The sequence below is a fragment of the Euprymna scolopes genome, chromosome 16, assembly GCF_053919585.1.
Source record: "Euprymna scolopes isolate OS-2025 chromosome 16, ASM5391958v1, whole genome shotgun sequence".
Taxonomy (NCBI): Eukaryota; Metazoa; Mollusca; class Cephalopoda; order Sepiida; family Sepiolidae; genus Euprymna; species Euprymna scolopes.
In genome coordinates, this window is record NC_136497.1 from 122,146,912 (window position 1) to 122,161,911 (window position 15,000).

The following is a 15,000-nucleotide window of genomic DNA, read 5'->3' on the forward strand; positions in this document are numbered from 1 at the left end:
GCACATCTATGGCGTAATCTAGAGGTTCAGTTTTTCACAAACTTTACGCATCAAATTAGGCTGTATTTCGACAATAACGCATCAAATGTTGTGTTCCAAGTGGTCTGTTGTGTCTGGTTTATCAGCATAGACATGGGATTTTACATATCCTCTAAAAAAGATAATCTAATGGGGCTAAATTGTATGGACAAAGTGGTCAGTTGACAGGTCTATTTGTGAAAGTATTCCTTCGCCAAATGCTTCCATTTCTGAAAGCACACGATAAATTACCAATCCAAGTTGAACTCAAAATAACCGATAGTTGTCCAACCTGCAATAATAGAAAATAGAGTTGGCAATTTAAAGTTCGCTGCCTCGAAAAAAAAAAAAAAACACCGTGTGTGTGTGTATTATAATTTTAATACATATATAGTTATCGAAATAAAATGTTTTGTTTATTCAGAGTCTATTGAAAATATTATGCTGCTAAAATAAATATTTCTGAATATTTTTTGCATTTATATGCTGTCTTTGTAAACTCTGTGTGTGTGAGAGAGAGAGAGATAGAGAGAGAGAAAAAAGACAGCTTTGAATAAAGTGAGAGAACGAGATTCTATTAAGAGAAGAGACGGCGCAAAAAAGGAAATGAGAGAATAAAATAAGATTGAAAAAAAATCGAATAGAAAGAGAGTGAATAGAAGAAAGAGAGAAAGAGAAAATATTTCGAATGTTTTTCTCTTATTTCTTTTCCTTTTTAATTCATATTTTTCTCATCAATTCCTGCTGCTATCAAATTTGCCTCTGTCAAATTATCTTTAACATGAATTTGATTTTGATGTTTTCGTGTTATTTGATGAAAAACGAATGCAGATAATATTTAATTTGTACTGCAACAGGCTGTAAAACTCTTCTTCTTCATTTCCTTATTCTTTTTTCTTCTTTTTTCTTTTTTCTTCTTTGTTTCCGTATTCTCTTTTTTTCTTCCCTCTTCCTTCTTCTCTTCCCTTCTTCCTCCTTCTTCGCCTCTTTAATCTCCTCCTTCTCCTCCTGTTCCCTTTATTTCTTCTCCTCGTCTCTTTTTCTCCTTCTTCTTCTTCTTGGTATTTATATTCTTCTTATGTTTCCTCCTTCTTCTTTGTCTGCTCCTCCGCCTCCTCTCTTCTTCTCTTTATTTCTTCTTCTTATTCTTCTTTTAAATATCCTCCTCCTCCTCCTCCTCCTCTTCTCAGACAGTAATCTCACTGTAGCAAGTTCATTTTCCATTTCAAACACGAATCAAATTGCATTTTATTTCCTCTCCTCATTCGAACGTAAATTCTTTGATAGACTTCATTTTATATAAAGAATTTCGAAGCTAAACTTTAAGCTCGCATTTCATTAAAAAAAAAAAAAAAAAAAAAAACACTTTGACCTTGACGTGTCATATTTGACATTCATTGCTCAGCGTTTTTGTTTCATGCAACGATCATTTAGATTGGCTGACAATTCTTTCCAATTTTATTAAATTTTATCCGATATTGAATTACGAATCTACACCCTCCGTCAAAAAAATAATGAAAAAAAAATGTTTCGCAAGCGTTCTGAGTAATATGCACATAAAATAACGTATCAATTAAGTTACAAGAAAAAAAAATAAAGAAAGCAAAAAAAGTTTCAAATATAAAAAAAAAAAAAGTGTTTCTGATTTTTTAAGATGATGATTGATTATTCGTATCATTTGGATTTTTCGAACTACTGTTCCCATATTGAATGCTCCACAACGTTTCGGTCGATGGAACTTTCGACCTTCTACAGATGTATCTTGGTAAACTCTGGAATATTTCAGTCAAATTTTTTTCTGTTGAACTCACATAATAGATGAAGTACTATGGAAAATTCATTTCTAAGTGACACTCTTCTGAAGGTTGGCGGTTCAATCTTCAGTGCAGGCGATACTAAGAATACAACTGCGAATTACTTCATACGTCTATTCGGTCATGGCTGACGAAATGAGAGCATGCTAGCCCCGTAGATTATATAGAAATATTCCTGGGTTCTGTTCAAACTTCCATGCATTCTCGAATTTGACTGAATCATAATTAATCCATATATATATATATATAGAGAGAGAGAGAGTTAGGAGAATAGAGTAAATTCAATTCTATAAGAAGAGACTTATCGGGATAATATAAAGCCCAACAAATTTCCACTCATGGTTTCATTATTCTTTTTTTTTTCACCCTAAACAAGGCATATTGCCTCTTCGACGTAATGAGCAACTATTGAGAATCATATCTAGCAGGGAACTGTTGGGAAGTCGAGCAGCAAGATGTCTGTTCGTGTATATATATATATATATATATATATATATATATATATATATATATATATATATATAATTACTATAATTATTTTTAATACCTACAGACACTAGTTTTATTTTTTCAGGAATCATCATTGCAGGGAGTTACGATTACAGCCGGTCGAGAGATTTGAACCCGGCCACGAAGCCATCTCTGACTCCGTTAGCAAGAAACAAACCATACGGCCAACGTTAACCGCAAGAAATACAGTTGAAACTAACGTTTATAGAAATGTGTCTAGACGGCTAGAGTTGATCTCATGATTATAACATCATGATCTGCACGTGTTTTAGTGGCCGATTTTAATTTCAACTTAGAGTGCTCAACAATAAAAACCGAGTTCTTAAAGGGGCATAAGTAATAAATCATTTTTCTGCCGATCTAACCTTCCGCCTTCTTCGGGTTCAGATTGTCGAACTCTAGAATTATTATGACAAACACGCGGGTCCGTGGTGTAATGTTTAAAATACTAATTAAATTCTTCTGTAGTTTGAATGTTCAATCCTCAATGCAGACGATACTAAGAATACAACTACAAATTATTTAGATCTTTTACCTGGTAATGGTTGAAGGAATGAGAGCGTTGTATCATCCCTATGGATTAAATAGAAATATTTCTGGGGTACACCTGAGGATGGTTGGGGTTTACATCAGGCGAAACATTGCGAGAAGATAAAAACAGTAGTTCAAATAATACACACACATAAGCACTCACAAAATTGTCTTTGCAGATTAATTTTCCGAATTAATTTAGTGAATTCTAAAAATCATAGTAATTTATTATTATTATTTTATATATATATCAATTTTGTCAATATATCTCCAGTGTAAAGTATAAAAAAAAGGGAAAAAATGCCAGTTCCATAGTTTAAGGATAGCATAGAATTGTTTTACTAATATAATTTATATATCCTTATAAATTCTGGACGACATATTGATTAGTAAGCAAAATATATTTTGATATGAACCTCAAATAAAATTAGCAAACTGTTCGTTCGTCTTCAAATGGAATTCTCGATAAATAGCATTAAAGGGAGGTTACTCTTGATTGAGGCAATTTCTTTTCTACGGTTATCTCCCTTGTATATAATTACTTTCTTTCATATTAGATGTTTATAACTATCTTAATGAAAACTTGTCAAATAAGATCATTCTTCTGTGTGCACTCGCGTTTCTCGCCCATACGTAACTTTCATAAATACACATTGTATTATTTTTTATTTGTTGTAAATTAAATATCTATTGAAATTGAAAATAAGGGAAACCAAAACGGAATTATATATAAAAATAATTTCGCAACATGATTATATTTTTAATTATTATTTTTATTTATTTGTAAGGGCAACATTGGATAGCATCCAACAAATTTTATATGTAAAAACAGAACTGTTAATAGTGTTATGAACTAACACATTTCATGATATTGAAATATATATCTACATCAATGTATGTATGTATGTGTCTATCTATCTACCTACCTACCTACATATATATATATATACATATATATATATATATATATATAATGACTATTTTTGTCCCCAAACAAGGCATGTTGGCACTTGCACGTAATGCGTTACTAATTAGGATCATGTCTAACAAGGGATTTGGGGGGAGTTGGGCAACAGAATGACTGTTCACATTTCATTTAAATTTCTGCAATTAAGGAAGTAGGGAGGGAATTCAAAGTCCAGCAGTTCAAAGGGAGAAACTATTCGTAGGCTTTTTTGCGTCTAGACACTTCGAGAGTGAAGTGGTGGGATTTTGCTGCTTGTTGAGTTATGTCGATGAGGTATCAGAGCGCATTCCATTAAAGTTATTGTAAAACAGACACGGAGATGTAACAGTGCAGTGATGGGACAGGTGTTATAGCTTGGCAGGTAATGTGTGACATATTAGATTTTAATCACCTTTTGGCTGTATTTTTATTTTATTTATTTATTTTTTTTTTTTTTTTTTTGCGTGTATTTGGGTGTATTTTTATTCTTTTATTTATTTATTTTTTATTTTTTTTACATGATTTTATGTGTTTTTCGAGTGAGAACACTTTTGGCACTGAAAACTCTTGCAAATAAATAGTTTGGTTGCAGGTCATATGATGCCGGGCGAGAGAGGCTAATCCTTACTTTAACTTTAAGGGCATAAAAAATGTAAGACAAAACGTTTGGGAGCTCAGTTTCGAGACAGGAGTGATTCTATAAAAATTCTGTTCCCAGTATCATAAAAAATACTTCTCGGCGAGTTATAATGCACTTGTGCTGTAAACTATAAAATAAATCCCACGTTTTTCACATTTCGAAATGTTTAAGATCAGGAATGATAATTTCTTAAAGATTCTGTCAAAAGAGTCCCAAATACAAAAAGCTGCACCTGAAGAAGATCAGATAAATAATATTCAAGATGAACATAGTTTTAAATCTAAATGGTTGTATCGAATATTTGGATTATTTGGATTCTTCAGACTACTGTTCTCATCTGGAGTGTAATTTTTACAATATTTCGGTCGACGTAACCTCCGACCTTCTTCAAGTGTATCTTGTCGAATTCGGGAATCTTTCTATCAGACACACGAATCTTCACGGAATTTCAAACAAAACCATTATTTAATCAACGTTCTTTCAGCCATAATAGAAGTCCGAAATAATTTGCAATTGTATTTTGAGTGTTGCCCAAACTGAGGATTGAACCTTCAACCTCCAGAAGAATATAACTCACAACTGCATTCTAACAAGTACGTTAACAACTGCGCACAATTTTAGTATGAATGTGAGGAAACTTAAATTATTTTTGTTTTTAGATGTACAATCTTACAACTTATCACTATACATTCACCATTTATTAGTACAAATTATATATATATATATATATATATATATATATATATATATATATATATATATATATATATATATAGATATATTACAGGGTGTCCACAAAGTCTGGCTACATTATGTAGCCAGACTTTGTGGGCACCCTGTATGTATGTATATATATATATATATATATATATACACACACACACACACACAAACACTGCCTGTATATACACACACACACACTCAGTGCCCACAAAGTCTGGCTACATAATCTACAGGATGCTTCCAAAAAGTCTGGCTACATTATGTAGCCAGACTTTGTGGACACCCTGTAATATATATATAATTATTCCTAAAATTCCCAAATCGTCACCCATCTAGTACTAACACAGGCTCAACGTTATTTAATTTCGGTGATCTGAAGAGAACCGGTGTGTCAAAGTAACCGCGACTATGCCGCGTGTGTATATATATATATATATATATATATATATATATATATATATATATATATATATATTGAAGAATCTGAAGAATACAATAAGAAATCTTGTTTAAATCCTTCGACAGAATATTGAACTTGGTCATTTTGTATAATCACGGGAGGTAACTCTGTTTAATATTATATAAGTTGCTTCCCTTTAATATGGATATATTTGATTTTTCTTTCTTCAACACAGAAATTTTTTTTTTTTTTTTTTTTTTCGCTTTTTAATAGAACGAATGACCAATATGTCATTTTGAATATTAAAAGTTCGTACTAAATATTAGACTTTTTATACGTGATTTATATTTTAAACGATGTAGGATAATGATTGATTAGAACTGTCATAAGAATAGTAGGAAAAATAAGGCGCTTTCGCTTGCCTGTAAGTCCCCTACCTCCATGAAAAAGAAGAGTCTTTGCTATACGTACCCGTGACAGAAATAAAAATCATGCACCAAAAATTATGTAAATGAATCAAGTTGTTTTATTTTTGTAAAGAAAATGATTTTTACGCGAATTTAAGTTTTTCCAGTGCTTCCTTTCATGTTAAGAATAGCTTTCTAAAATCTCGCAAGTTTAAATTATCTTTGTCCAGCAAAATGGCGTCAGGAGATCGTCGGTCATCATTTAGCCCAAACATTTACTTCTTTCTTTCTTTATTTATTCATTTTGAATAAAAATAAAACTATTTTTTTAAATATGAAACTACATGAATACAAAGATTTTTATTTATTTTGGATAATTTTATTGGGTTTTTTTTTTTTTAGGGGGAGGGGTCATAAAAGGGAGAGAGAATTATGACCCTGCACCAAAACTAGCTTAAGAACAACGCATTCAATGTTTAAAGATAAATTCAAAGGATCAAATTTTCATTTTTTTATTTATTCATTTTTTTTTTTTTTGTCATAAATTATTTAATGTGATGTTAATATTATGACCAAAATTTAAATTCTGAAAATATGTTATGAGGTTTTGTGTACAACTCAGGAGTTTGATTTGCATTTAAAAATGTATCATGATTTTAATTTATGGCCTATTGGATAAAAAAAAAACAGTGTGACACGATGGTTCATCTGTTGAGCTGGGTTAGATTGTTTGGATCAGTAAAAATCGAGAGTTTATACAACCAGTTAAATTTTAAAAGATAAAATCCATACTAGTCTCTTCCTGCTCGTAACACCTCTGTCTCTCCCTCTACCCCCTCTCTCTCTCTCTCTATATATATATATATATATATGTATATATATATATATATATATAGCTATAGCATAATGGTTAGAAGCTTTGACTGTCGTTTGGGCGGTCGGGTTTCGATCCTGGCTTGAGGTAGTTGCCTATCTAGCCGCACTGATGAGCTGTGAGACAGCAAAACAGTACTGTATGTAGATGGCTATATATATATATATATATATAGAGAGAGAGAGAGATATGGCATAATCGCGTTGACACACCAGATCACGTCAGATCACCAAAGTTAAGCAACGTTGAGCTTGGCTAGTCCCAGGTGGGTTACCATTTGGGAATACTAGGTGCTGTATGTGCTTTCCGCTTATCTCAGCATTTGTTTCCAGTCGTCCTGAACCTCCACTTGCAACTGGTATTCAACAATGTCGACTCAAGAAGAGATGTGGTTGAAGATTGCGCAACTCTTGCTACAAAACCTTCATGCGCCGGCATCGTTACAGTGGCTATCCATAGTCTGTCAAGCCTTTTATATATATATATATCTCCAGGTTAAATATTATTAAAGCTTGTGGTGATAGTTCCTTTGATTTATAATGGACTTTTCCGATCTTGAGTTTGATAGTAAGCCTTATTACCATTAGCTATTTATAAACAAAGAATGGGTTATGGAAGCGAGGGTGATAGATTGTACAAAATAGGAACGGGGTGGGGAAGAAACATATGGTGAGAGAGGATGAAAGTGATAAATAAAAACTTAATGAGAGATGATTCACTTGGTGAGTTAATTGCAAATTACAACTAATTAGAGCAATTAAGATGAATTTTTTTTTTTTTTCACACATAACTCCATCCCAAAACTAATTGTTGTTTCATGCATCCATATAAATCTTTTCAGTATTTACTTCAACAGTGCTCAATACATAAGTAGAGCTAAGACATTTATGACGTGAGACATTGCTTGGGGTGTCTGGGGCAATCACAGTACATTAAATATCAAAACTAGATGATGACAGTGATGACAGTAGGAAACCAATTATTATTGATAAAAATAAAATACTTATTATTCCCCCCGGGCAATGCCAGGTAGCACTGCTGGTTGATAATATATGTATACACTTTGATAAGAAATTACATAGCACCATAAAATTAGATGTCTAGATTATATTTCTCTCTCTGTCTGTCTGTCTGTCTGTCTGTCTGTCTGTCTGTTCCACTTAAATTTCTCTGTCTGTCTGTCTGTCTGTTCCACTTTTTCTCAGAAACTACTGAGCCGATCTGATTGAAATTTTGTATTGACCTTTGTTACGATAAGGTGCAGCGAACTATGTGCTATGGTATTTGTTTGATCCACATTTAGGGATGGATAGGAACTAATAGGAGTTAGTAAACACAATCCCACATTTACTCTGGAAGTTTGGCATAAAGCATTCTTTCTAAGTCAATGGGCTATAACTTTTGCTCTTTTTTAATTAGCTAAAATGTCTTGTATATTAAAATTTCGCTGGAGGATTCGTTTCAGTTATAAAATAGATCTCACCTGTCTGTTTAAATGTATGTATTTATGTATGTATGGCTGCCTAAAACTTTCAACGGAGGCGACAGATTTTCACGAGATCGTTATCGTTTTAAAGGTTGACCCTTCGGACGACAAATATCAAAAAATTGGTTAAAAACATTAATTCCTTCACTCTCAACTAGGCACTTTTCACAAGGAAGGGTTGCTTTTTTCGCCGATATTTTCGAGTCATCCCGTTTTTTTTTTGTTTTTTTTTTTCAATTGACTAGCCTTAATTTAAACCTTCACCACTTCCGGCAAAGACGTCACGTTTTTTTTTTTTTTTCGTTTTTTTTTTTTTTTTTTCACATTCTTTTCCGCCTTCGTGGTATGGGTTCGAGCCTGCCTGCTTACAACTTTTTTTTTTTTTTTTTTTTTGCTCAACACACACCTCCAAACACCTGGGCAACGCCGGGCACCCAGGCAAGTTTAAATAATAAAACAGAGGGAATCATCATCATGAAGCCAGCCCTCTGACAAATCATCATCTTCATCTGTTTAATGCCCCTTTCTCATAAAGTTACTTCTTTTTATCGCTCTAAAAACATTTTCTCAAACTAAAGGCTATTCTTTGTCTCTACAAATCTACTATCAGCTATTGTATGGAGTACCATTGTCATATTTCGGTTGGTTACTCCCTGTCCCATTGGAGAACTCTTGATAAGGTGCAGAAATGTATAAGTAATGTGATTGGTCCCACCTGCAACCTCTCTCTCACAGACTTAATGCAGCTAGTCTCAGTCTTTTCTATAAATATTATTATGGCATGCGCTTTATAGAATTGTCTGATCTCTTCCCTACTCATTTGTTCAATTTTAATTACTGTGATCCTACTCCCGCCTATAACAATCTCCATATGCATATTTGAAGTAAAATTAAACACATACTTGAAGAAGAGAAATGTTCCCGAAATATCATGCCATACACAAGTAATAACACAGTACAATTTTATAAAAGCATATAAAAAACATATTGCTTTAATAAAAAGGTGAATCTGTATAGCTCATTCTACTCTTATATGTCCTAATTTGATTCAGTTTGTGCGGATTCGTTACAGCTGTGCATTGTATTGTCTTTTATATATCGCTTTTATATGCATGCTAAACAATGTTTCAATCAAACTACTGCAACTTGTGAACGGGACTGACTTTACTTTATATAACAGATAAGCAGATACGTAGCAAAGCAACAAAAAGACTTTAATCTATAACCAGTTTTATTGCAAATTCGAAAATATGGAACTTCTATCAGATCACACTGTCGTAAATAAGAATATGATATGATGTAATAGGACGGTAAAAAACATGTACACTATATACATGTATAGTGTTACATGTATAATGCTACATGTACAGTATTACATGTATATTATTGTATAGTATTAATAAAAAGTTGAATCTGCATACCTTATTCTACTCTTGTTTCATAGTTTGTGTCAGTTTATGTCTAGCCATCACACCTCATCATTGTATTTCCTTTCATACATCACCTTTATATATACACACTAAACAATGCTTCAATCAAACTACATTAACCTTATGATAACCTTTTGTTTTAAATGAACAAAAAAAGGTTTTCAGGTTTTATCATATTTCATTATTATACATGGTGTTCCAAAAGTCTAGGGCACAGTTTGACATTGAATTTCTCAAGAAAATATAATAAAATATAAAAACGCATCTGGAATATTAAGAAAGCTTTTAATACCAAGTTTTTCATGGAATGTTCAAAGATCTTCATGGCCATTGGTCACATGACACACATCAAGCCGATAGTCCAATTCTTGCCAAACGCGTCCCAGCATTGCATTGTTAATGGTTGCAACAGCTTCTGTTATTCAGGCCTTTCAGCTCAACTACTCATCTGCCATAATTTACCATGCCATCTCACTATGGATTTCCTTTCTGGTGGCTGTTTTCCGAATTATTTGCGAAATGCACGTTGAATAAGTGTTCTTGATTCAGTTTTTGCAAATTCAAGCACACAAAACGCCTTTTCCGGTGGAGTGAACGCCATTACTGGATCTGAAAAGAAATAAAAAAAAAGCAATAGCAAAATTACAAAAAACTTGAAGCATTTAACTTAAAAATGGCACAACTTTCATCTTACTGCCATTCATAGTTAAGCAGATATGAGGACTTGGAATGTGCCCAAGACTTTTGGAACACCATGTATTTTGACATCTGTAATAATTATGCTTTTTCTCAAAATTAACAGACTTCTTTTTGTCTCTTCGCTTAAAAGGTTTTTAAACACTATATTTCCTCAATTTGATTTTTAAAAAGACAAGCAAAAAAAAAAAAAAATGCTTAATTCTAGGATTAGAAATTGATAGTTCATCTTACTTCGATACGCTGTTGATCATGGTCAACATGGCCGACTGTCATTTTATCCAAAGATGAACGGAGTGAATACTAATCAAAAAAGAAAAAGGAATTATAAATAAAAATTCAGTGAACATATGAAAATAACCTGCCTTTTATTTAGTTCATTCTTACGGATGTATGTTTTATTATAGTCGTATTCTTGTTTGTTTGTTTGCTTGCTTGTTTGTTTATCGCCATTCGGGGCCCGTGCTGCAGTTGATAGACGTTGAATCTCTACGGTTCCAGGTGAGAATTGTCTGAAGATAACGGTTTCAATCCTACGCAAAGCCGGCCAGATAATTACTTGGCCAAAAACGTGGTGAGACAACAACAACTATGGAAGGCAGTAATTGCAGTGGATGCAGTTAGGAGATTCCGATTTCTATCCAGTCGCGGTTACCACCTGATGAAGGCCAGAGGAATAGTTGGCCGAAACGTCGTGAAACAACTAAGAAAAGATAAGGATAATAGTCCGCAATAATTAAAACTAATAAACTTAGGATATGTATTGTCTCTTAAGTAGTATGTGACTAAACCGTCCGTTCGGCATTTTTTTTTTTTTTTTTTTTTTTACCGGGCAACGGCAGGTACGTGCAACTAGTATTTTATATTGGATTTCTTTTTCTTTTCTGCCGAAAGTCATATGACAATGCAATTCATAAACCTCCGAAAATGTATTTGTTATTTCGAGCTTGTAATTTGGCATGACGAGCGATGCTGTTATTGGAAATCAATAACTTTGATTGATTGGATTCCGACATCTTTTTGCCATTTCTTTAGTTTGGTTTTCTCTTCAATCTAATAAGATTTTCACTATACTTCACTAAAAGAATAGTTTTTTTTTTTGTTTGCTTGTTTTTGTTTTTTTTTGTTTTTTTTTGCTTGTTTTTTACGAGTTACAAATTGTTACTTGCTCGATTATTATTTTTCTCATATTCGTTTCAAGTTTAGCCAAACAGATTCAAATTATAAAATAAACCTAAAAAAAAAAAAATAATAAAAATGATTAAATTAATAATAATAATAAAATTATTTTTAGAAAAATGAATTTGCCGTAAACAATAAAAAAAATTTTTTCTTATTTATTTATTTTTTTTTTTTTTTTTTTTTGAGGAGTGGGGTGCGGGCTTGTGTGCTTTAAAAATATAATCAAATTTTATAAAGGAAGAAACAGTATTTATTCATTTTAATCATGAAAATTGATCGGATTTGTTTAATATCTTGTTTTCAAAGCAATTATTATTTCCCAACATCAAGATATCAATCACTAAATCCATATTTAACAAAAAAGCACTCAGAGAGTGCATATTTCCACCAACACTTTCCAATTACAAAATAAAACATTTTTTTTAACAATTATCATTTTAAAACATCAAAATATCAGTCACTAAACCTATGTTTTATTTTTTAAAAAGCACTCAGAGAGTGCATATTTCCACCAATACTCTCGAATTACAAACTAGAACAATCTTCTTTTGAAAACAATTATTATTTTAAAACATAAAAGTATTAATAACAAACCTATATTTTCATTTAAAAAAAAAGGCATTTGGAGAGTGTATATTCCCACCAACACTCTCCAATTAAAAACAGAAAACAATCAGGTTACAGATCCCATACAATTAACAGGTCTACAATGCATACATAACTAACTGTAATTACCCGGCGTTGCCCGGGATGCAATGAAGTCATTTTACTTTTTAACATTTTTTTCTTTGCACATTTTAGAACTTTATACAACTGCTATTATATTCAGCAATTTAAAATGAGTTCTTCCCCCTTCGTTGATTTGTATTTTTAGGTGATTATTTAAAAATGCTTCATATTAGCAATGGTCTGGGCAATAATAAGTAATTTTGAAAATAAATTCTGGCGATACTTCGCTAAAATTTATTTTTACATTTAAAGTATTAACAACAACACCACCACCAACAACAACAACAGAAAAAGCAGCAGCAGCGCCAAAGAAAACATCTTGGTTCAAGTTCTTAATACTGATTGGATTTGAATTTCTCAATTTCAATTGGTTGCCTATATCTAGTTTCAGCCAATCAGAAAGAGTCACCACCTGGAGCCGGACACCTGTTTACATTATAAGTAATCACAACAGTAAAATGCAGTGAGTCTCAACTTGCCACACGAACCGATACCATTCACAACACGTTGTTATTAATGATCACACATATTCTTGGCAGGCAAATAAACAGTATAGTACAACAGTAGCCACTGAAAATTAGATAGTAAAGTCTGACTTGTCAGCTTAAATGTCATTTCGGTCTAACTTCAAAAATCTGACAAGATAGCTTCATATATTAGGTAATAAGTTAGAGGTTAATAGTGAATTCAAAGTAAAAAGATTTTGAGAAAGGGATATTTTGTTCCGAAACTATTAAAAAGGTTATTATATATTAGGTTATTTATATATTATTATATATCTTTTTATTAATATTTAGCACTAAGTCTTATATTTATTTATTTGATATATGAAAGATCTTTTGAATGGAAAATAAAGTTTGTGAAAATTCATAAAGCAAAAAATGTTTGTGTTCATACATTTTTCACCATGACAGCCTTGCTGCATTGCTATCAGCCTTCATAAATAGCCATCTTCTTATTTACCAACAAGACTTCATTCAAAGTACATTTCTCTTTAAAAAAACAACTATGAATTGATGAATTAGAATTAGTGGATGAGCTGATAAGAATACACTTTCATGCCTTGACAGGTTACAAAAGCGTATTCCAAATATATACATATAAATGTATGTGTATATATACACATATATGCATGTGTATATATAGCTAAATGTATATGTGTATAGATAGCTATATGTATATGCGTATATATATATATATAGATGTATATATAGCTATATGTATATGTGTGTATATGTATATAGATATACGTGTATATATAGCTATATATATGCGTATATATAGCTATATATATGTGTATATATAGCTATATACACATGTGTATATATAGCTATATATATATATATGTGTGTATATATAGCTATATATATATATATGTGTGTATATATAGCTATATATATATATATGTGTGTATATATAGCTATATATATATATATGTGTGTATATATAGCTATATATATATATATATATGTGTGTATATATAGCTATATATATATATATATATGTGTGTATATATAGCTATATATATATGTGTGTATATATAGCTATATATATATGTGTGTATATATAGCTATATATATATATGTGTGTATATATAGCTATATATATATATGTGTGTATATATAGCTATATATATATGTGTGTATATATAGCTATATATATATGTGTGTATATATAGCTATATATATATGTGTGTATATATAGCTATATATATATGTGTGTATATATAGCTATATATATATGTGTGTATATATAGCTATATATATATGTGTGTATATATAGCTATATATATATGTGTGTGTATATATAGCTATATATATATGTGTGTGTATATATAGCTATATATATATGTGTGTGTATATATAGCTATATATATATGTGTGTGTATATATAGCTATATATATATGTGTGTGTATATATAGCTATATATATATGTGTGTGTATATATAGCTATATATATATGTGTGTGTATATATAGCTATATATATATGTGTGTGTATATATAGCTATATATATATGTGTGTGTATATATAGCTATATATATATGTGTGTGTATATATAGCTATATATATATGTGTGTGTATATATAGCTATATATATATGTGTGTGTATATATAGCTATATATATATGTGTGTGTATATATAGCTATATATATATGTGTGTGTATATATAGCTATATATATATGTGTGTGTATATATAGCTATATATATATGTGTGTGTATATATAGCTATATATATACGTGTGTGTATATATAGCTATATATATACGTGTGTGTATATATAGCTATATATATACGTGTGTGTATATATAGCTATATATATACGTGTGTGTATATATAGCTATATATATACGTGTGTGTATATATAGCTATATATATACGTGTGTGTATATATAGCTATATATATACGTGTGTGTATATATAGCTATATATATACGTGTGTATATATAGCTATATATATACGTGTGTATATATAGCTATATATATACGTGTGTATATATAGCTATATATATACGTGTGTATATATAGCTATATATATACGTGTGTATATATAGCTATATATATACGTGTGTATATATAGCTATATATATACGTGTGTATATATAGCTATAT

General features: G+C 31.0%; 1 protein-coding gene and 1 long non-coding RNA gene across 38 annotated transcripts in view; one reads left to right on the plus strand and one right to left on the minus strand.

Annotated features, from left to right (window-relative positions):
* Nucleotides 1–15,000, plus strand: part of LOC145296067 (tyrosine-protein phosphatase Lar-like) — a 1,305,806-nt gene that overhangs the window by 394,803 nt on the left and 896,003 nt on the right. The window lies entirely within an intron of this gene.
* LOC145296072 (uncharacterized) overlaps nt 10,140–15,000 on the minus strand; it is a 270,506-nt gene continuing 265,645 nt past the window's right edge. Inside the window, exon 2 of the long non-coding RNA XR_013869953.1 lies at nt 10,140–10,388. This is a non-coding gene — a long non-coding RNA (uncharacterized LOC145296072). The remainder of the gene's footprint in view (nt 10,389–15,000) is intronic.